Raw genomic sequence first — 22,246 nt, forward strand, 5'->3', positions numbered from 1 at the left:
CTGGCTGTGGGGCTGCCTGAAAGATGCTGTGTTCAGTGTTACGATTGCAAACTTAGCTCCAATGAATGCCCGCATTGGGCAACACATTCAGAACGTGACCCCGGAAACACTTCGATCAGTAGTGAAACATGTTATATCTCGATTTCAACTTGTAGCTGAAAACAGTGGGCACCTGTGGTAAGCACGTACATGCAATATTCTCATTCCATCGTACCTTATATAGTTGGGGCGGTAGCTCTATACAGAAGATGTGCTCGTCTCTTTGTGGCAACAGATGCGAACGCAAAATCCGCTGTATGGCACAGTAAGCAAATTTACGAACGATGTGAGGTACCAGGGAACGCAACACAGAAACTGGACCTCGTTGTTTTAAATCTTGATGGCCAGCCGAATTCATTCGAGGAAAAATCAGGGGTAGACACTGACATAGGTGTTACTTTGGCAAACCGCATGGCAGCAGCTGGCAAGAGCTCCAGTATCCAACATTCGGTGACTATAATCAAATTGTCATGGAAGGGGAAAGTGACAATAATGGAGGGACACAAGCGGAGGAAAGTGTAATGGGATTAGACGTCATAAAAACGGATTCGGATGGTTTAGTTGCCTACATTGGAGTATTTACAACGGACAGCATACTGAACATATTTTGCCTCTGTCACCCGGAAATTGATAATCCGATTTCATTTTGATTGATTCTTTTTATGAGGTTTTTGGCCCCACGACAATAAAAAACCGATGAGATTCATGCTTTTTATGCATTTTTTTGTCCTCAGTACAATTAAAAACCGCTGTGTGTGCTGCTTTTGATGCGGATTTGGCCTCAGGACAATTAAAAGCCGATTTTTCCCATGCGATGTGATACGACCGTGCCGTGGTGGATGGGCTTATGTTAGTTACTAACAGTATGATACCTGTACATTCATTCACTCTGAGTAGTACAGTTTGTTTATTGTCAAACGTACTCCTCACGCATTGTTACGTGATTCATTTCCATTTGTAGTCGACCACTATTAAATTATATTTACTGCGCTATCTATTGCTTACCACAGTCCACATTGTCCGGGCGTCCTCCACTTCTACTGCGACCATGTGCGTGTCACACAGCTGAGCCACCTTAGTCACAGTGAATTTCCTACTTTGTAATAACAATGGTAGACAACGTCTCATTGTGGCCAATAACTGTAAACATACCCACAGATAAATGTGGGAGCCTATTGTTTCTACAGTACCTTTCTTGCAAACACATTGTATCAACCCTTAGCTCATCAATTAGTTTTCTATTTCAGTCATCTATCCTTTTATGTGTTTCGAGTGTAAACAGAGCACGTCGGAGAAGGGAACTCATGATCAAAGAAAACGAGTCCATATGCCTTCACAAAATCCACAATGAAATACTCAATGTCCAGTAGTTAATTTCTTCTCATGAACGCCTGTCGAAGGAGATCACACAATGGCTTAAACTCTGTTGGCATATTATTTACTTTCAAAAGTATCTTGTCTAACGCCCCGGGAGTAGGATATGTAAAAGATTTCACTTTGGAATGGTCAACTCTGATAATATGTGTAAGAGCAACCCGTGCACACTGCGGTTCTCCAAACGACTTTACTCGAATTAACTTCCAAACTATTATAAATTTTATCTGTGTGTAGTTGTGCATCATTTCCAGTAGGATTCCATGTGTTAGAAATATTCTTTGTACTCGTATATCATAGGCAAACCAGATTTTCATAGCACTTCACTGTTTTGCAGTTCTTATTAGCGTAGGCCTGTGCTGTGATAGTGCCACGCAACTTAACAAGGGGTGCAAGCCCCCTCCAAGAAAAACACGATCACACCATATATAATACCACCACCTCCGAATTTTACTGTTGGCACTACGCACGCTGGCAGATGATGTTTACCGGGCATGCGCCATACCTAGACCCTGCCATCGGATCACCACATTTTGTTCAGTGATTCTTCACTCCACACAACGTTTTTGCTCTGTTCAATCGTCCAACGTTTACGCTCCTTATACCAAGCGAGGAGTCGTTTTGCTTTTACCAGCATTATGTTTGCCTTATGAGCAGCCGCTTGACCATGAAGTCCAAGTTTTCTCACCTCCCGCCTAACTGTCATGGTACTTGCAGTGGATCCTGATGCAGTTTGGAATTCCTTTGTGATGGTCTAGACATTGTTGTTGTTGTCTTCAGTCCTGAGACTGGTTTGATGCAGCTCTCCATGCTACTCTATCCTGTGCAAGCTTCTTCATCTCCCAGTACCTACTGCAACCTACATCCTTCTGAATCTGCTTAGTGTATTCATCTCTTGGTCTCCCTCTACGATTTTTACCCTCCACGCTGCCCTCAAATACTAAATTGGTGATCCCTCGATGCCTCAGAACATGTCCTGCCAACCGATCCCTTCTTCTAGTCACGTTGTGCCACAAACTTCTCTTCTCACCAATCCTATTCAATACCTCCTTATCACTTATATGATCTACCTATCTAATCTTCAGCATTCTTATGTAGCACCACATTTCGAAAGCTTCTGTTCTCTTCTTGTCTAAACTATTTATCGTCCATGTTTCACTTCCATACATGGCTACACTCCATACAAATACTTTCAGAAACGACTTCCTGACACTTACATCTATACTCGATGTTAATAAATTTCTCTTCTTCAGAAACGCTTCCCTTGCCATAGCCAGGCTACATTTTATATCCTCTCTACTTCGACCATCCTCAGTTATTTTGCTCCCCAAACAGCAAAACTCCTTTACAACTTTAAGTGTCTCATTTTCTAATTTAATTCCCTCAGCATCACCCGACTTAATTGGACTACATTCCATTATCCTCGTTTTGCTTTTGTTGATGTTCATCTTATACCCTCCTTTCATGACATTGTCCATTTCGTTCAACTGTTCTTCCAAGTCCTTTGCTGTCTCTGACGGAATTAAAATGTCATCAGCGAACCTCAAAGTTTTTATTTCTTCTTCATGGATTTTAATACCTACTCCGAATTTTTCTTTTGTTTCCTTCACCGCTTCCTCAATATACAGATTGTCTGCCTATTATACGTAACGACCATCTTCAACTGTCGGCAGTCTCTGTCAGTCAACAGACGAGGTCGGCGTGTAATCTTTTGTGCTGTACGTTTCTCTTCAGGTTTCCAGTTCACTATCACGTCGGAAACAGTGGACCTAGAGATGTTTAGGAGTGTGGAAATCTCGAGTACAGACGTATGACACAAGTGACACTCACGACGTCTAATGACTACTGAGGTTGTTGTTATGGAGTACCTGGCAGTAGGTGGCAGCACAATGCACCTAATATGGAAAACGTATGCTTTTGCGGTGTCCAGATGCTTTTGAAGACGTAATGTATTTCACACTGTAACGGCATTGGCCACGTTAGTCAAATTTTCTGTTCCTGTTGTGACAAAGAATGCAGATAGGTTTCTCCTTGATGACTGTTCACGCACTTTTCTGGTGGACCTGTGCCCCTCAGAGGGAGCAACCTCGCTCTTTACACTTACAGATCATTTTGATGTGACCTAATTCACAACATTTAGAACATTTTGGGAAGTCGACGTATGCGTTTGTTCATACAGCACAGGAAACGACACACACATCTTCTTTTTGCTGCGGGAACTTGTGAACATATGGAGTGACGTACATAACGTGGTTGATATAGGTTTTTCTCTCGGGGTCCATTTCGGAGTCTCAGTCGCACCCGTACTTCAAATTTCATATTTTGTATGTGGTAAGACGAAATGGGAGATAAGATACTGCGTGAAGAATTTGACAGAGCACTGAAAGACCTGAGTCGAAACAAGGCCCCGGGAGTAGACAACATTCAATTGGAACTACTGCTAGCCTTGGGAGAGCCAGTCCTGACAAAACTCTACCATCTGGTGAGCAAGATGTATGAGACAGGCGAAATACCCTCAGACTTCAAGAAGAATATAATAATTCCAATCCCAAAGAAAGCAGGTGTTGACAGATGTGAAAATTACCGAACTATCAGTTTAATAAGTCACAGCTGCAAAATACTAACGCGAATTCTTTACAGACGAATGGAAAAACTGGTAGAAGCGGACCTCGGGGAAGATCAGTTTGGGTTCCGTAGAAATGTTGGAACACGTGTGGCTATACTAACCTTACGACTTATCTTAGAAGAAAGATTAAGAAAAGGCAAACCTACATTTCTAGCATTTGTAGACTTAGAGAAAGCTTTTGACAATGTTAACTGGAATACTCTCTTTCAAATTCTGAAGGTGGCAGGGGTAAAATACAGGGAGCGAAAGGCTATTTACAATTTGTACAGAAACCAGATGGTAGTTATAAGAGTCGAGGGGCATGAAAGGGAAGCAGTGGTTGGGAAAGGAGTGAGACAGGGTTGTAGCCTCTCCCCGATGTTATTCAATCTGTATATTGAGCAAGCAGTAAAGGAAACAAAAGAAAAATTCGGAGTAGGTATTAAAATTCATGGAGAAGAAGTAAAAACTTTGAGGTTCGCCGATGACATTGTAATTCTGTCAGAGACAACAAAGGACTTGGAAGAGCAGTTGACCGGAATGGACAGTGTCTTGAAAGGAGGATATAAGATGAACATCAACAAAAGCAAAACGAGGATAATGGAATGTAGTCGAATTAAGTCAGGTGATGCTGAGGGAATTAGATTAGGAAATGTGACACTTAAAGTAGTAAAGGAGTTTTGCTATTTCGGGAGTACAATAACTGATGATGGTCGAAGTAAAGAGGATATAAAATGTAGACTGGCAATGCCAAGGAAATCGTTTCTGAGGAAGAGGAAGTTGTTAACATCGAGTATAGATTTAAGTGTCAGGAAGTCGTTTCTGAAAGTATTCGTATGGAGTGTAGCCATGTATGGAATTGAAACATGGACAATAACTAGTTTGGACAAGAAGAGAATAGAAGCTTTCGAAATGTGGTGCTACAGAAGAATGCTGAAGATTAGATGGGTAGATCACATAACTAATGAGGTGTTGAATAGGATTGGGGAGAAGAGAAGTTTGGGGCACAACTTGACAAGAAGAAGGGATCGGTTGGTAGAACATGTTTTGAGGCATCAAGGGATCACAAATTTAGCATTGGAGGGCAGCGTAGAGGGTAAAAATCGTAGAGGGAGACCAAGAGATGAATACACTAAGCAGATTCAGAAGGATGTAGGTTGCAGTAGGTACTGGGAAATGAAGAAGCTTGCACAGGATAGAGTAGCATGGAGAGCTGCATCAAACCAGTCTCAGGACTGAAGACCACAACAACAACAACAACATGTGCTTAGACGACCTTTTCCAATTCGGGTGTGCGGTGTCTTCTTGGAGCACCACAGTTACGCCTATAGACGGCGGGGATACCTCTTCCTCAAAGCCGTTGCGTAATAGTGGCGAAAAAGAGGGTTCAAATTGCTCTTAGTACTATGGGACTTAACTTCTGAGGGCATCAGTCGCCTAGAACTTAGAACTACTTAAACCTAACTAACCTAAGGACATCACACACATCTATGCCCGAGGCAAGTGACGAAAAGAATATGTGATGTAGTCGGACGTTGTGCTTAACGATCTTGATAAAGGCGATGAGCAGCTCTCCCGTTAACGTGATCTTTGCCATACAGATGAATCATGCTTGTTTATTCTGCAAATGTGCACTCTCCATGCTGCACTGACACTCACAGACACGTGAGTGAGGCTCGTATCAGGTCAGACAGGGAGGACAAACATCAGCCAACCCGACGTAAGCACACCCCACCATGACTATCCTGTTGCAGACCTGCGTAGCAAACGTGTTTCCAAACGGACACGGAAGGAGGGGTGCCTACTCAAAATATTATGTGCTCACTCTCTTCTACAAGTCCTAAAAGTTGGTAACGGGAATTTGGAATATCCTGTGTAAAATTGTTCATGATTTACTGAGAGAAGAAAATCATTTACTGTCCTGTGACGTCATGCAATGTGAACAGGGCCCGATCAACATGCAAACTGCGTATTAAATGCTCGCTAAAATCTATTTTCTTCTTGACAGCAGTTTTCTGCACCTTTTCATTCATTACGGATTGCCGATCTGCTAATCCGTGGTCATTTCGATTGCTAAGCAATGCAGTTTTCTCCATTTGTTTCATCTGATCGAAATTCATTTAAAATAAATGTAATTCCTTATCTTCAGAAGTTATCCTCGAGAAGAGATTCCTGTGTACCCGTAGATTTTATCAAATGACTGATGGAAGGACAGATTGCCATTCCCAAAAAACAGATGCCAATTGCAAATAACCATCCTTCTTTGATCTTACAGACTACATGCACTCTGAGGTATAATTTATTTAGACGCACGTACGGTCTCATTATTTATTACTACCAGAATACACAGGCCGCTAAAAATGTTCGGTAGGCCTTCAGCACTAAATAAATGTTGTCATAGGATTTGTTGCCAGACAGCGTACGGTTCCAGGGTGAACCGATGCCGCTACTAAAAGCCCTGGTGATGAGTGTGGCGCCTCGGCTGACGATTTACGCACTGCCCCACTTTTTAAGGGCTGTTTTCGATTTCGCTTTATTGACGCTGATGGAAGTATTTATTGCTCCGTACTCGGGAGCAAGTGTCCGTATTAGATTAATGACACTTCATCCAGAAAAACACAACAGTTGAGTAGTCCGTAGTAGAAAGCTGTAATTCCTGGAAATCACCTTTTTTTCAACAAATCCAATGGCAATTACATGCCCATTTCACTCATTCAGCTTGAAGTGAATTGTAGCTGTTTTGGCATTAAACCATTGCTTACGTGCTCATTGTCAGTATCGGATTATCAAACGCTTCAGTTTTGGCAGGGGCCCAATTAAATGTCTACAATATTATGCTTTTGTGTTTAATAACGGCAGGTCGACAAAATAATGTTCAAAACTGAACGCAGATTTCACAGACATTTGCGAAATATCACTTCGACCTTTTACGTACCAGATTGGGAGATAATCACATTCACGTGAAATGCTCTCCTACACAATCTAAGGAAAATTTGGAGGTTGCTTAAGAAAATTTGCTGTTAGCCTGTTATACATGGATGATCCTAACTTGTGCCTACTTGTGAAATTTATTGAAACCGATATATGTTGATGGTTTTGATCACACTAAAGTTCCGAGGCATCTCGCTGAGACGACAGCTAGTCTCTAAGACTAATTAAATTTATAATCATTGACGCAGTCGACGTTTTCAATGACAACGGGTTTACGAAAAATTGACCTGCCAGAATTAGAAGAAAGTTTTATTTGTTCCTGAATGTTTCAGTCTGTTTCATTTTATCGGACATGTCCTATGAGATGTGAGATGTGGAAAGAAGAATACACATCTGATTTAAGTGAAATACACTGAAATTAGTTCAGATTGTGAAATATTATAGACTTAAAGTATTATAATTAATTACATTACAGCCAAATACCTTTTGAGACGCCGGCCGCTGTCGACGAGCGGTTCTAGGCGCTTCAGTCCGGAACCGCGCTGCTGCTGCTACGGTCGCAGGTTCGAATCCTGCCTCGGGCATGGATGTGTGTGATGTCCTTAGGTTCAAGTTGTTCTAAGTTCTAGGGAACTGATGACTTCAGAAGTTAAGTCCCATAGTGCTCAGAGCCATTTGAACTTTTTGAGACTTTCTGTGAGGATATTCTTCAGTGGAGCAAAGTTACTTGGCCAACAGGATTCACCCTTAAACGTCACAACATGTGACACTAAAACACTGTGGCACATCGTCGAATATACCTATCCATATTTAAGATTATTCATGTTTTCCTGAGAAGTAAAATGATATATATTGCGCGAAATTATGCAGCAACCTCAAGGGCGAGGTGATTTTATTGATAAGTGAGGTGGCATGTAGTTCGTAAGTGTAGAAGAATATGATAATATATCAAGACCAAATGACGCACGTAAATCACAGTAAAGGATTGCCAAACAGTAATATAATTCCACAGTAAATCGTCCTCTGGCGGCACCCGAGGCGTGTATTTTCGCATGCAAGCGTTCAGAAAGATGCCGAATAGCATCTTGCGATAGATTGCCCTAAGCATTTTGGGCCTGTTGTTGCACTTCGGCAATAGTTCTTTTACGTCCTAGGAAACGACTAAGCTTGCGTTTCATCATGTCCAATACGTGTTCAATTGAAGGAAAATCTGGTGATCTCCCGTGACCAGGGCAGCTGTCGTACATGAAGGAGTATGTTGCATCGCAGCAGCCCTATGCCGACGTGCACTGTCCTGTTGGAAAAGTACATCACTTTCATATCGAAGAAACGTCAGTAGCACTTGGAAAACAGCCGGAGCAATGTAACAGGACCTGGTTACTTTACCCTGCACGAAAACCAAGTGTGACGGTGAGCTGTAATTGAACCGTCCACACCATGAAGCCTGGGATGGGATCTGCCTGCCACTGGCGAATGCACTCTGGAATACGCAGCTCACCGGATCCACGGCATCACGTGTACGTCTGTCACTCGCATACTGACAGGTCCTACCCTCCACATTGAAGACAACAGAGCAGCATTCCACTCACCTATCAACTCTCTCACGATACCGGAGTAGTGAAGATAGTTGGTGTAGTGGTGCCAGTCAAGGCGAGCGGCAAACGTGATCTTAATCCTGCTGCAAGCAGACGCTTCCCAGTGCTTCCTGATGAAACAGCAGGTGCAACATGTGTCCGGGTTTCGTCCCTGGAAGATGTTCGGTCGTACACCGCAGCTCGCACAGTATGTTGATCTTGACGTGAGCCTGTGTTACATGGACGTCCACGACCTGGTCTACAGCTTTGGCAATGTTGCACAGGCCAATACTGAAAACAGCGACACATCACCGATGCAGCGGAGTCTACATGTGCAGCAGTTCGTCGATATCTCCATTCATCTTCCGGCAGACCAACAATGTCAACCGCGTCAAATGGCGGGAACTGTTCAACAAGGTTTGCGTACTTGTCGTTGAGGCATAGGTGTACTTTAGAATGAATACTGTTCATCTGTAAACTCAGCACAATTACTGCCTGCAGAGTCATAACAGCGGTTGCATACACGGGTCTCCTAAGCACCATCTAATCGCCAATCACCGTAACAAGAGAATCACTAACAGTTTAACCACTCATTGAACTTGGTCGTTGAGATCATAGAAATTTCTCCGGCAGAGTATATTTTCGAGCCTGACTGCACGAGCAAGTGTCCCTTAGGATCCTTGAACTATAATGTACGTTTGCGCAACGCAGTTTTCCGTCTAATATATTACAGTTAGCGATTTGCGTATGGAAGTCAGTTACATTGAACATAAGCGTCACACAGGTTTACAACAATCAAGCACGTCTGCGATTGCGGAACAGTTCCTTGATCATTCCATCCAATGCAGTACACTAAACGGAGAGACGGGCCATCACATCCAACAACTGGTACATTGTTCTAAGGAAATCTATAGAGACTAGGCCAGATACGTAACGGCGGAACGTTGTGTTTAAATTCCGCATGGGTTCCAAATCTCTCATAGGTGACGCAACAACCGTACTTGACGAAACTAAAGGATAGTGGGACCATAAAAAACAAAGCTTTCCTTATATACCTGCTACATAGATTCACAGCTGCAATATGTCTGAGACATACTGTTGAAATACTAAGGAGCGAGGTGGTAGAGCGACGAACTGTAACAAAGGCTATACTACTATAAAGACATTCCTTTAAAATGTGTAATATCTTAGATCTTTGAAACATATTTGATATTTTCTTTTATTAGAAAACACATCCGCTATGGACAACAGGAAATAATAATATTGATCAGAATGAATTTCATTAAAAATAACTAGAACTATAACGAATTACTAAGATTACTAATAAAATTTTAAGCTATCTCAATAAATTTTACAGCAAATGACAGTGAATGAACTTTAAAATAATAAACTTTTATTGATTAAAAATGTTCTTAGAAAAAAGAAATACGGGCATACAACTATCGTAACAGCATTTCCCCGTCACTCAGGTCAGAGTTCCACACGGACTTTTGGCAAATGACAACACCTCATTATCTGTAAGTTCAAAATGGTTCAAATGGCTCTGAGCACTATGGGACTTAACATCTGAGGTCATCAGTCCCATAGACTTAGAACTACTTAAACCTAACTAACCTAAGGACATCACACACATCCATGCCCGAGGCAGGAGTCGAACCTGCGATCGTAGCTGTCGCGCGGTTCCACACTGAAGCGCATAGAACCGCTCGGCCACACCGGCCGGCTATGTATAAGTCAGCGGTGAACGTATTATTTGATGTTAGACTCTATTCTAAATAAAATTTATATTGCCCCTTAGCAAACCAAAACACAACGGACTGGATACCAGGATGGTATAAATTGATAGGCTCCACAGAATAAACCGAATAAGTTTTTGAAAGAAAGTAGCAACGCCGATGCTCACCATTCTAACGTAGATGTAATCCGCTCGAAGTAAACTGATCAAATACAGTAGCAGGAACCCAGCGAGACAGAGTGCAGCTTTAAATGTATTACCCAGCAGCCGTGCTGTACTCACAACTGCTGCTCCTATAGAGGTAAACCTGTCATCTATGCTCCTGGATAGCGAACCGTCCCGAAGATTACACACCTTTTGACAGCAGACTGAACCCTTTTGCTTACCGCTGGATATCATTCGCACTCTACGCTGCACTAGCCTCCTGCAGTAGTCCCAAATCGGAAACGCAGCTGAGCTATCTTGCCGAGGACACCAGACTCACTGTTGTCAGAGAGCACCACCCGCGCAGGCGTCCCTCTAAATCGTCCATCTTCTGTCTGCCTCCTGCTGACACCCACCAAAGATCCAGCTGTCAGTCACGAACAAATATTTCTTAACTCGCCTCAAATTTAATCGAAAATTCGCTCACAACGTCTCAATTGTTATTTCACAAGTATTAGCCAATAGTGGTTATAAAGTTGGAAGTCGCTCGGTCCGACGGGTAGCGATTTTGCCTCTATACGAAATACGCTGATAAGCCAGCTATGCAATAGCCGGTATGTCCACTTCTGGCACGGATAACAGCGGAGACTCGTTGTGGCATGGAAGCAGTGAGTTCTTGGTAGGTCACTGTATGGAGGTGGCACCATACCTGCAGACACAAGTCATCTAATTCCCGTAATCTCCGGAGATGGGATGGGAAGGGGGGAGGGAGGTGACGAGCTCTAACGCCACGTTCAATCTCATCCCAGATGTGTTCGCTCGGGTTCAGATCTGGCAAGTTGGGGGGGGGGGGGGGGGGAAGGGAATCAGCACGTCAATTGGATCTTGCCACTGGGTTCCTCGAACGATTCCATCACACTCTTCAACAACATTCTGAAGAGTGTTGCCACCGCTGTGGCGAAACATGATCGACATGAAGGGATGTACTTGTCCGCAACCAGTGTAGGATACTCCTTAGCCGTCATGGTGCCTTTCACGAAGTCCACTGGATCCATGAAGGCTCACGTGATTTTCCTCAGAGCGTAATGAAGCCGCTGCCAGCTTGTCCCCATACCACAGTCAAGAAGTTATTCCTCCGGAAGACAACGGATTCGCGCCCTCCTGTCGGCATGATGAAGGAGGTATCTGCATTCATTCGACAAGGCAACACTTCGCCACTGCGCCAACGATTCGCGCCCTCCTGTCGGCATGATGAAGGAGGTATCTGCATTCATTCGACAAGGCAACACTTCGCCACTGCGCCAACGTTCACTGCCGATGGTCACGTGCTCATTTGAGTCTTAGTTGCCAATGTCGTGGTGTTAACATTGGCACATGCGTGGGTCATCAGCTGCGGAGGCCGATCGTTTCGAGGGTTCGGTGGAATGTATGTTCAGATGCACTTGTACTCTGCCCAGCAGTAAAGTCTGATATTAGTTCGGCCTTAGTTCCCTGCGTGTCCTGTTTTACAAGTTCGACGTCTGTAATAAGGGACAGTCACCCAACCCTATGACGTCTGGCGGTGGATCCACCTTGGTTACGGCATGTGCTGAAGATAGTAACCTCAGCAGTCTTCGAACACCCAACAAGTCGTGCAGTTTCCGAAATGCTCGTTCCAAGCCTATGGGTCATCTCAGTCTGCCCTCGATGAAACTCAGATAGATTGCACGCCTTTTGCATTCTACACACGGACGGCACGCTCACTTACACTACATGCACAGTGTGTGTGTCTGACTGGCAGTCATTATTCGCCAGGTGAGTCTGCTATCGCCTCGACAGGCACGTATCGATAGCAGTCTGGCTGGTCGGTATATGACTACTATCGAGTACACCGAGAACGCTATGAGCCGTTCAACACGCAGGGTTCTCTGTTTGTAGTTCTGGCCGGTGGTGGTTCTTTGTTGCTTTTCGTATGGTGACTAGGCCCACACGTTCTGGTTCTAATGACGAAGCCATGATGTCGGGGCTACGTGTAAACGTTCTCTGTTTGGCGAGCATTCAGTCATCCCATCGCCCCTCGGCTGGTCAGCAAAATCACCCACTTTTAATGCCACAGAAAATGACTGCCACTATTGGGAAGGCAGGCTGTAAAGTAGCAGCTAACATTGTGTCTTGATTTTTCTTTAGTCTTCCTTCCATTATCAACCGTAACGTCAGAATTGCTTCTAAGTTGCCTTTATCTCACCTAAAGCCAAAATGAGAGTCACCTAACACATCCTAAATTTTCTTTTCCGTTCTTTTGTTTACTATTCTTGCCACTAACTTGGATGCATTAGCTGTTATGCTGATTGTGGCATAATTCTCGCACTTGTGATGTCTTGAAGAGATCAGGATGTTTCTGGGTGATATTTTTCCGAAAGTAAGATGGCATATCACCAGACCCGTACATCCTACACACCAACGTGAATAGTCGTTTTGTTGTCACTTCCCCTAATGATTTTAGTACTTCTGATGGAATGTATGTATCAGTTGTGCCCCATTTAATCTTCAGTCTTCCAAAGCTCATTTAAATTCTCATTCTGTTTAGATGCAATCGACTCCTGTTACTTCTTTTATCAGATCAGGCAAATCTTCCCCTTATAGAGGCCTTCAATGTACTCTTTCCACCTATCCACTCTCTCATTTGCACTTAAAACAGTGGAATTCCAGTTGCACTCTTAATGTTACCATTCTTGCTTTTAATTTCACCTCCGGTTGTTATGATTTACCTCGATGCTTAGTCACTCCTTCCGACAATCATATCTTTTTCGATTTCTTCGCATTTTCATTGAGCCATTTCGCTTTACCTTCCCCGCACTTCCTATTTGTTTCATTCCTCAGGGTCTTGTATTTCTGTATTCCCGAGTTTCTCTAAACATTTTTTTATTTCCTTCTCAACTGAAGTATTACTAATGGTTTCTTCGCAGCTGTCTTCTTTGTAACTATGTGTTTCATTCCAGCCTCTGTGATTGCCCTCTTTGGAGGTCCATTCCTCTTCAACTGTACTGCCTCTTGTGCTATTCCTAATTGCAGTATCCATAGCCTTAGAGAACTTCAAGCTCATCTCTTCACTCTTTAGTACTTTCGTATCCCACTTCTTTGCATATCGAATCTTACTGACTAACCCCCTTAAACTTCAGCCTAGTCTTCATCACAACTACATTGTGATGTGAGTGTATATCTGCTCATGGGTACGACTTAAAATCTGGTATCTGATTTCGGAATCTCTGTCTGGTCCAGATAGACCTGAAATCTTCCCGTACCTTCCGCTCTCTTTCAAGTATACCACCTCGACTTGTAATTCTTGAACAGAATATTCATTACTATTAACTGAAATTTATTACAGACGACCCCTATGTCCAACTGACACAGATTGGAGAAAAGTGGAAGAAACCGTGTTAATATTTCACATGGGTTTTTCTGAATTGCTTGTGTTGACCATGTGAGAGATAACATTGTGAACAGTTATTCTGACTTAATATGTACGCAAATGTTGTGTGCAGTTATTTCTCTTAGACATAGCACATCTCTGAAATAAATGAGAAATAAAAATCTTAAAGCCTTTACATTAACAAAATGTTTAATGAACATCTAAGTAAATGTTACAGACAATGTTTAAGGAATTCACAATATCTGTTCATTGAAACAAGTAGTTTATCAGTATTGGAAATCACAAATGACACATCTTATGTGTCCAGTGCTCCTGCAGCAGTTGGACACTGACGAACAGTATTCCAGAATTTTCTTATGCGTTCTTCTTGTGCTATGTACGCAGCCGATTTGTTTATACCTATCACCATTTTTGCGTTGATAAGAACGTAGTTATGTGAATAGGCTCTAACACCATTAAGTTGACGCTGAATCAAAAAACTACAGGTAGGACCTAACCTGAATGTGTGAGAATTTGAACCATTGATCATACTGCAGGCTTTTACAGGTCCATATCGCTCAACACTGAAGACAAATGGATGAAATGTTGAAACACTGAACGCTGCTTTCAAGTCCCTTGGCGATGTAACTGTCTCCAGTGAATTAGTTGTCTCGTCTATTACGACTTGAAGTCCAAGATTTCGTCTGTTGATATAACCTTTACCGAGAATTGTCGCCTTTCACACAATAATATGACCAGTTCAACGTGATCCATAACAGTATATTCTCTGTCAATTCTTCGCAGTGATCTCTTGATTCTGCCAAACGCTGCATCAGAGGGTCAGAAAGAGTGCCGCTGACACTATCTGAAATTTCCTGTTATACACGAAAGCTTGACACATTCTGATTAAACAGTGATTTTTGTTCTGCGCTGGCATTAATCACAAAACAGACGAGGAATTTTTATGTTTTTGGGGATGCACATGATGAGGTACTGATACAAGAAAGTGCACACTTTATTAAGACCTTTGAGGGCGACATCTTCGTGGTAAAGGTAATGAAATGCCGTACTGTCTTTCAGATTGTGAATGGTGAAAATATTGTAAGTAGGCTGTTTATGTTTTCTTATTGGTAACGCCACGTAGCGCTCTGTATGAAAAACACTGGCAGTGCTGTGTGCAGTCTGTGGCTAGTTTGCATTGTTGTCTGCCATTGTAGTATTGGGCAGCTGGATATTAACAGCGCGTAGCGTTGCGCAGTTGGAGGTGAGCCGCCAGCAGTGGTGGATGTGGGGAGAGAGATGGCGGAGTTTGGAAATTTGTAATACTGGATGTCATGAACTGCTATGTATATTATGAGTTTTCAACACTATTAAGGTAAATACATTGTTTGTTCTCTATTAAAATCTTTCATTTGCTAACTATGCCTATCAGTAGTTAGTGCCTTCCGTAGATTGAATCTTTTATTTAGCTGGCAGTAGTGGCGATCGCTGTATTGCAGTAGTTCTAGTAACGAAGATTTTTCTGAGGTAAGTGATTTGTGAAAGGTATAGGTTAATGTTAGTCAGGTCCATTCTTTTGTAGGGATTATTGAAAGTCAGATTGCGTTGCGCTAAAAATATTGTGTGTCAGTTTAAGCACAGTCATGTATAATTGTTCTAAGGGGACGTTTCATATGAAGGGGACGTTTCAATATTAACCTTCAGCTGCCGGAGATAAAATAAGTTTAGAACAGATACTCTTTGTACATGAAGATTCTGCTTGAAATCAAAGCTCAGAATCAAACTATATTTTCCTTTGCACAGCTTTTCACTTCCATTCAGAGCGGTACAAAATTTCTTGGATTTTATCTTGTGTGCCATTAAAACATATTCAGACTTCTGTTTTTAATTTATTTTAGTCATTAACTGCTCACATTGACAACATGCATATACCAGAAATCTGCCGAAAAGAAGAACCAAGACCTGGTTAAATATTTTCATATAATATTCGTATTTGATCAGAGAAAGGAGATTCACTTCCCTGAAAAGCCCATACATGATCTTTCTATTCAAGGAAGCACTTAAGTAAAGGTACGCTTTACCAACATAGCGAGACTCTTTCGTAAGAAATGATTATATGTGCTCATGAACTGTGACAGTTTCAAGTTCTGATAGTGAATTATCGCTCTTTGACTTTCCTCGTTCATCTTTAGGGCTTTTTCCAAGCAAAAAATGCTGTTCTTTTCTTCTCACCCTTTTTTCGCTAACTGAAGATGAGCGTAGAACTGCTTGTTTGCAAATTTGGTTGCGATTTGTTCCCACCATGCAAAGATATTTGAAAGAATTTGCCTTATACTTTTCCCTCCCACTGGTCCACGTCGTTTTGCTTTTTCTGCCTGTATTAGACTCGGAAGGAAACTTTGTTTATCTTTACTATTAAGGTCCAGAAAATGTATAGCATTGATAACTTATCACCTTGATTAATGGATTGAAAACACTTAGAACTGCATGTACAAGGTGATCCGCAAGATTTCGCTGGTATTAGCTTACCTCGGTAACTGATATGCTCCAATCTTTAGCTCATACCGAAATTTTCAGGCCGAAAATCATGATTTATTATTCAAAATATAAGTGGTTGTGCGTTTCGAACCCGGGACCGTAAACTTTTAGATCAGTAGTCAAATACGCTATTCCTAAACCACAGTGCAATCGAACTTGTAAGATTCCTAGTGCCCTTATATCAGTTTACAGTCGATGATGTAAGATTTTTAATTATTTTTTCTGACTCTAAACTGATTTAAGAAAACTACTGTAGCCTAATGAGAACCTTGCGATGTTTTTCATTTTCCAAAGAATAGCGTGTGCAGACACGAAGTCGACAACGAGAAGGATTACTAGATGGTGCTGTCAGAGTAAGTGTCGGAAATTTTGGAAAACTAAATATTTTAGCTAATACACACAGGTTTTAGTTTAACAAAACCAATATAACCTCTCCAACAGTGCGTAGATAAATATTTTGGCGAGAAGATTTTGTAGGACATACATATCCGCCCTAACTCATAAACTAAACTCGAATTATGACACTGGTTAGCGAGCGCCATTTCTTTTCTTCTTATCGAAGTATGCTCTCTCTCTCTCTCTCTCTCTCTCTCACTCTCACTCTCTCTCTCTCTCTCTCTCTCTCTATCTATCTATCTATCTATCTCTCTCCTCTATATTTTACTACTAACAGCATATATCGTCTACGGTATTATTTCGATATTCTTAGACTAGTTCTACATTCGTTAAGAGCGTAGAAGATAATCAATAAATGGTTTACTGAATCAGTGAGTAAGCGGTAGTGAATTTAAAATCAAACGTGAGGATAAAATATAAAACATAAAATATTACGCTTTCTCAGTAAATAGAACATTATTATCGGAAGGTTCATAGAGAAACACATACCTTTCAGATATGGTCCGTTATCGAAAGTTGGCACCGTGTGTCGTTGCAGGCATCGTAATTTCTGGCACCCCTACCGCCTTGTTCCAGCAGCCCGGAGAGATTGCTGCCGCTCAGGACGCAATTGTTGAAGCCGAACAAAAGACTCCGCCCCTAAGAGAGAGCTCCTGGTGCAGCTTGCATCGATCTTCCATTGTCGCGGCGGTGGTAGAGAGGTCTGTAATTGTTTCCGGGCACACGAAGTAGATGTTAAGAGGAGGTTTCCCCTCTCCAGAAATCGTATTCAGCGAAATACTAGCTTCACCCTTCGGTTGTCACTAGTGTTCTATCAGTGATAGAGAGAGAGAGAGAGAGAGAGAGAGAGAGAGAGAGAGAGAGAAGGAAGAAAGATTAGTGTTTTCCATCCCGTCGACGACGAAATCACTAGAGTTGTAATTACGGAAAGGGTGAACCATCCAGGATTTCGGCTTAAGCGATTTAGGAACCTATATCTCGGTGGCTTGAGAACTATTCAATGCTGGACCAAGTCACTCGTCTGTCCTACCGCGAAATAAGATGAATAAACGCAGTCACTTCCGTCTTACGCGCCTTCTCAATAAAAGAAAACATTATTTGTTATTTGAGCTCTCAACTTAGCTACTAAAATTAATTTTATTCTTTTCCATTTGAACTGAATTGATAATAGAATGTGTCGAACATGAGAAGAAATTTATTTTAATTTTGTCCATTAGTGCTGTAATATTTTATTTCAATACACGATACATTTCGAACCCCAAAGAGCTCATATTCGGTTGCGTAATCAATCAAAACCGTTTTCAACCAAGTGTAGTCATGTTAAGAGCACGTAGGTATGACAAAGTGATATACGCTGAGCGATTGAACCACTGCCTTAAAGGCAATTATTGCGTTCCGTAATATATGTGGCTTGTAATACTCCCCCATTCGGATCTCTGGGACGGGACTGCACGGGAGAGGTGATCATGAAGTAAAGAATTGAATAATCGTCGCATTGGTAACATTCCATGATTGTGGCAGGTATGATAAAAATATGAAATGGGAAATACGATGACTCTAACTACTTATACGGGGGGAGCGGGGGGGGGGGGGGGGAAAGAGTCAGTGAAATGAAATGGAAAGAAGGTAAGCATTTCTGGTCAGATCAATACAGAATTATGTCAACAGTACCTTAAAATTGTATAAAGAGAGTAAAATTCGCTCTGAGTAGGAAGATAGGTCAGAGTCAATTACTGTGAACAGCTCACCGGTAGGATTGTTCTCAGTAGGAGTGAGAGCTCATCAGCTGCAACCACAATCGTTCAGTTGTGCATTCCAACATCACAAGTAGAGCATGAAGACTTAAAGGAAGTATGTGAGGAAATTGGACGTGTAATTAAGTGTGAAAAGGGGAATGAGAAAAATCATGGGGCATTGGGACGGTGTAGCAAAGGAAGGAGAAGAAGTCAGAGTTAGACGAGAATGTGAAACATGTTTCTCTCGACAGCACATCCACAGTTGTTACTTATCATCAACGATAAAATCCCCTACAGTTGTATATCCTTTCTAAAAAGGAAGCACTACCCGCTTTCAGGACATATAGTCCATCGCAGGCGCACCTGAAGATGGGATACATATCGTTAAACCGCATTGTGCTTTTCTTTTTAAAATAAGTTAAGTTCACGACTGTAGCGGATTTTATCATTGACCATAATATCAGCTTAGTAGTAGGAATGAGAAACGCTAAGTTCCGCAAGAAATTTTACACTGTTGTAGCAAAGGCATTGTTCAAAAATCGCGAAAAGAGAAGATACATAAAAAAAGAGAAACCGGAGACACGGGAAGTCGCTACCTGGGTAATTTCATACAGGACATAGTCAGAGACAGATTCCGAAATTATATATTGGTGAAATTGAAGAGTGTCGTACGGAAGAATTAGTGTACAAGAAAGTGGGATACTAAAGAGGAGACTCGATTGAAATTTCTAAGATAGTTGATACTGCGATAATGAATGCTATGTGGAATTCAGTTGCAAAGGTATGCCCATGTTTTTATAGGAGAATGACAGAATGCGGACCGATGAAAGTAGGTTCAAAGCAGGTAACTGAGAAAAGAAATACTTCAACTGATTGACGACGAAAGCAGTACAACAGATTTCAGTGTGAGGCAGGAGAAATGTTCCGGCGCAAAGTCAAGCGCCAGCACATCAGGCGGAAACATCATAGCAGAGAGGGCTGTGAGCCGACGTTAGCCAATAGTACGCTGACCGACGCCTCTTTAGGACGACAACGAGACAGCAGCGGCATCTACACGAAGTGGAACATACGCGCCGCGCCGCCTGGCCGTGGCCCTTCTATATCTTTCCGCTTGTATTACTAATTGAATATACTAAAGACCTTGCTAGTATTTGTCTGTCGCCCATTGCTTGCGACACTTCTGTATTTCACAAAAGTTAAGTATTGTAATAAATTCCTTTTGTAATAAACTTTATTATTGCGATTTGCTTGAATTGTTCTCTAGCGATCCGAGAAAGCGGGTTTCCTAGGCAACCCATATTAGATGAGTGGGCAGGACTCTACAAATAAAGCAATATAAATGATTTAGAAATGAAATAAACATGAAACGGAGCGAAATTAAGGCGAAATGGATGAACCGAAAATGTGAAGAAATCGAAAAATAAATGATTGACGGAAGAAATGATTCAGTACATAGAAAAGTCAAAACAACCTTCGATGAAATTAAAAGAAGGTTGGCCCCATTAAGGGTGCAATGTGAAACCCAATTAAATCCATGAAAAGAGCAGATACGTAGAAAAAGTACAGTTAAGTCATTTACAGGAGGAGCGATGGGTGCAAAACTTCTCTGATATCGTGATAGAAGAAGTAACTAGAGTCGATATGGGAGAGATAGGCGGATAAAGAAATGGAATCAGAATTTTTAAAGAAATTCTGGAAGGCTTGAAGTGAAATGAGGCAGAAGGTATAGATAATATTCCACCGGAATTCCAAAATTCATTGGGAGAACTGGCAACCAAACGATTCTTCATGATGGTATGTAGAATCATGATAGTGGTGACATACAATCAGACTTCCAGAAAAATATCAGCCACACAATCACGAAGATACGAAGGACGGGCAAATGTCTATACTATCACACAATGAGCTTTGCAGGTCTTGCATTCAAGTTGATGGAAGGTATAATGTACAGGGAAATGGAATGTAAATTGACGTTCAGTTTGGCTTTGGAAAAAGTAACGGCACAAGATAGGTAGTTCAGGAATTGCACATGATAATGGCAGTAAGACGTAAGAAAATCAAACTACCTGATATGAACGTTGAACGAGAAATAGCTTTCGAGGTCATAAAACCTTCGATATTATGAGAGAAATATACAATATGTAAAAGATCAAAGAGAGAACAATAAGAATGGTCGGTCAAAAACAAATAGGTTGGATTAAAGAGAGTATAAGACCGGGATATAATCGTTCGGCCCTACACTTCAATGCATATATCGAAGAAACAGTCACAGAAATAAAAGTTTGGTTTAGGATGGGGTTAAGATTCAGGGTGAAAGAATAGAAGCTACCGGATTTGCTGATAATGTTGCTATCTGCAGTGAAAGCGAGGAAAAACTTTGACCTGTTGAGTGAGAGGGAGAGTAAGGGACGAATGGAATGAGGAATAGTACACTGTTCAAAGCAATTAGGAGGTCATACACATTAGACATATCGTAACGAATTTCATTTAGATATTGGTTACAAGTGTAATTTGTGTGTGATGCAGTACGGTATTTTGTTGTCTCAACTCTTTGCTTGAGGTTTACATGGCGCTAACGTAGAGGAAGATACCATTGGGCTACCATAATAGTGAAACAGTCATTCTCGTTGCCCTCTAATATGGAGTGTATTCACCTCGAACGGCCAGTACAGTTGCACACCTGCGTGGCATTGACAGTATGAGATTATTAAATAGCTCTTGAGGGATACTTAGCCATTCTTCCATGAGTACAATATCCAGTTCTGCAACCGTTGTGGGCGATGCTGGTCTAGTTGCAATGCATCTGACAAGCTCAGACATGTCAGTCGGGGTTAATTTCGGTGAGTAACTCATGACGAGCTGTCTTCCATGGGTGAGAGGATATACTGAAGTTCTGGAGTGCATACTGTACTGGAGTACATACTGTACTGGAGTACTTCTGCCCTGGTGTACATACTGTCCTGGACAGCAAACGAACACACTGAGGTAGGTCAGGACCACACAGGCAACATGTGGTCTGGAAACATCCCCCAGGCTGTGGCTAAGCCATGTCTCCGGAATATCCTTTCTTTCAGGAGTGCTAGTTCTGCTAGGTTCGCAGGAGAGCTTGGAAGGTAGGAGACGAGGTACTGGCAGAAGTAAAGCTGTGAGTGCCGAGCGTGAGTCGTGCTTCGGTAACTCAGTTGGTAGAGCACTTGCCCGCGAAAGGCAAAGGTCCCGAGTCCGAGTCTCGGTCGGGCACACAGTTTTAATCTGCCAGGATGTTTCAACATGTGGTCTTGTGTCAACCCACTGAAATGTAACATCACAGAGACCTAAAAAATAAGACAGTCAGTTTCACTAAAAAGTAAAAAATGTATCGCTGGCTGTTCAGGACGTGCTGCATATTAATGCGTCTGAATATTTTATATCCAAACTCTTCAATCTTCTTAAATATTACAAACGTTATTAATATTCTTCATTTTCTTACTTCATGTCTGCAAATTTATTTCTCAACGTAGTTACACTTGCGACTAACACAATTCTCGACCAACACAATTCTCCCACCAAGAGACCAGTTTGTTGACATCGTCAGGCTAGAACGTTTGACTTTTCAAGTGGACCCACAACTTCACAATTGATAGATCCGCTTCATCACTGTGAAAGTGAAGTCCTCCAAAGTGTTCTTTAAGTTTTGGAAATAGGTGAAATCGCATGGGGCCAAATCGGCATTATATGCAGGCAGTGAAACCAAGGCGTCGGATTGTTGCAGACGTCGCACACTCGCTTATGGTCTGGCATTGTCAT

This window comes from Schistocerca serialis, chromosome 5, assembly GCF_023864345.2.
Source record: "Schistocerca serialis cubense isolate TAMUIC-IGC-003099 chromosome 5, iqSchSeri2.2, whole genome shotgun sequence".
In the NCBI taxonomy this organism is placed as follows: domain Eukaryota; kingdom Metazoa; phylum Arthropoda; class Insecta; order Orthoptera; family Acrididae; genus Schistocerca; species Schistocerca serialis.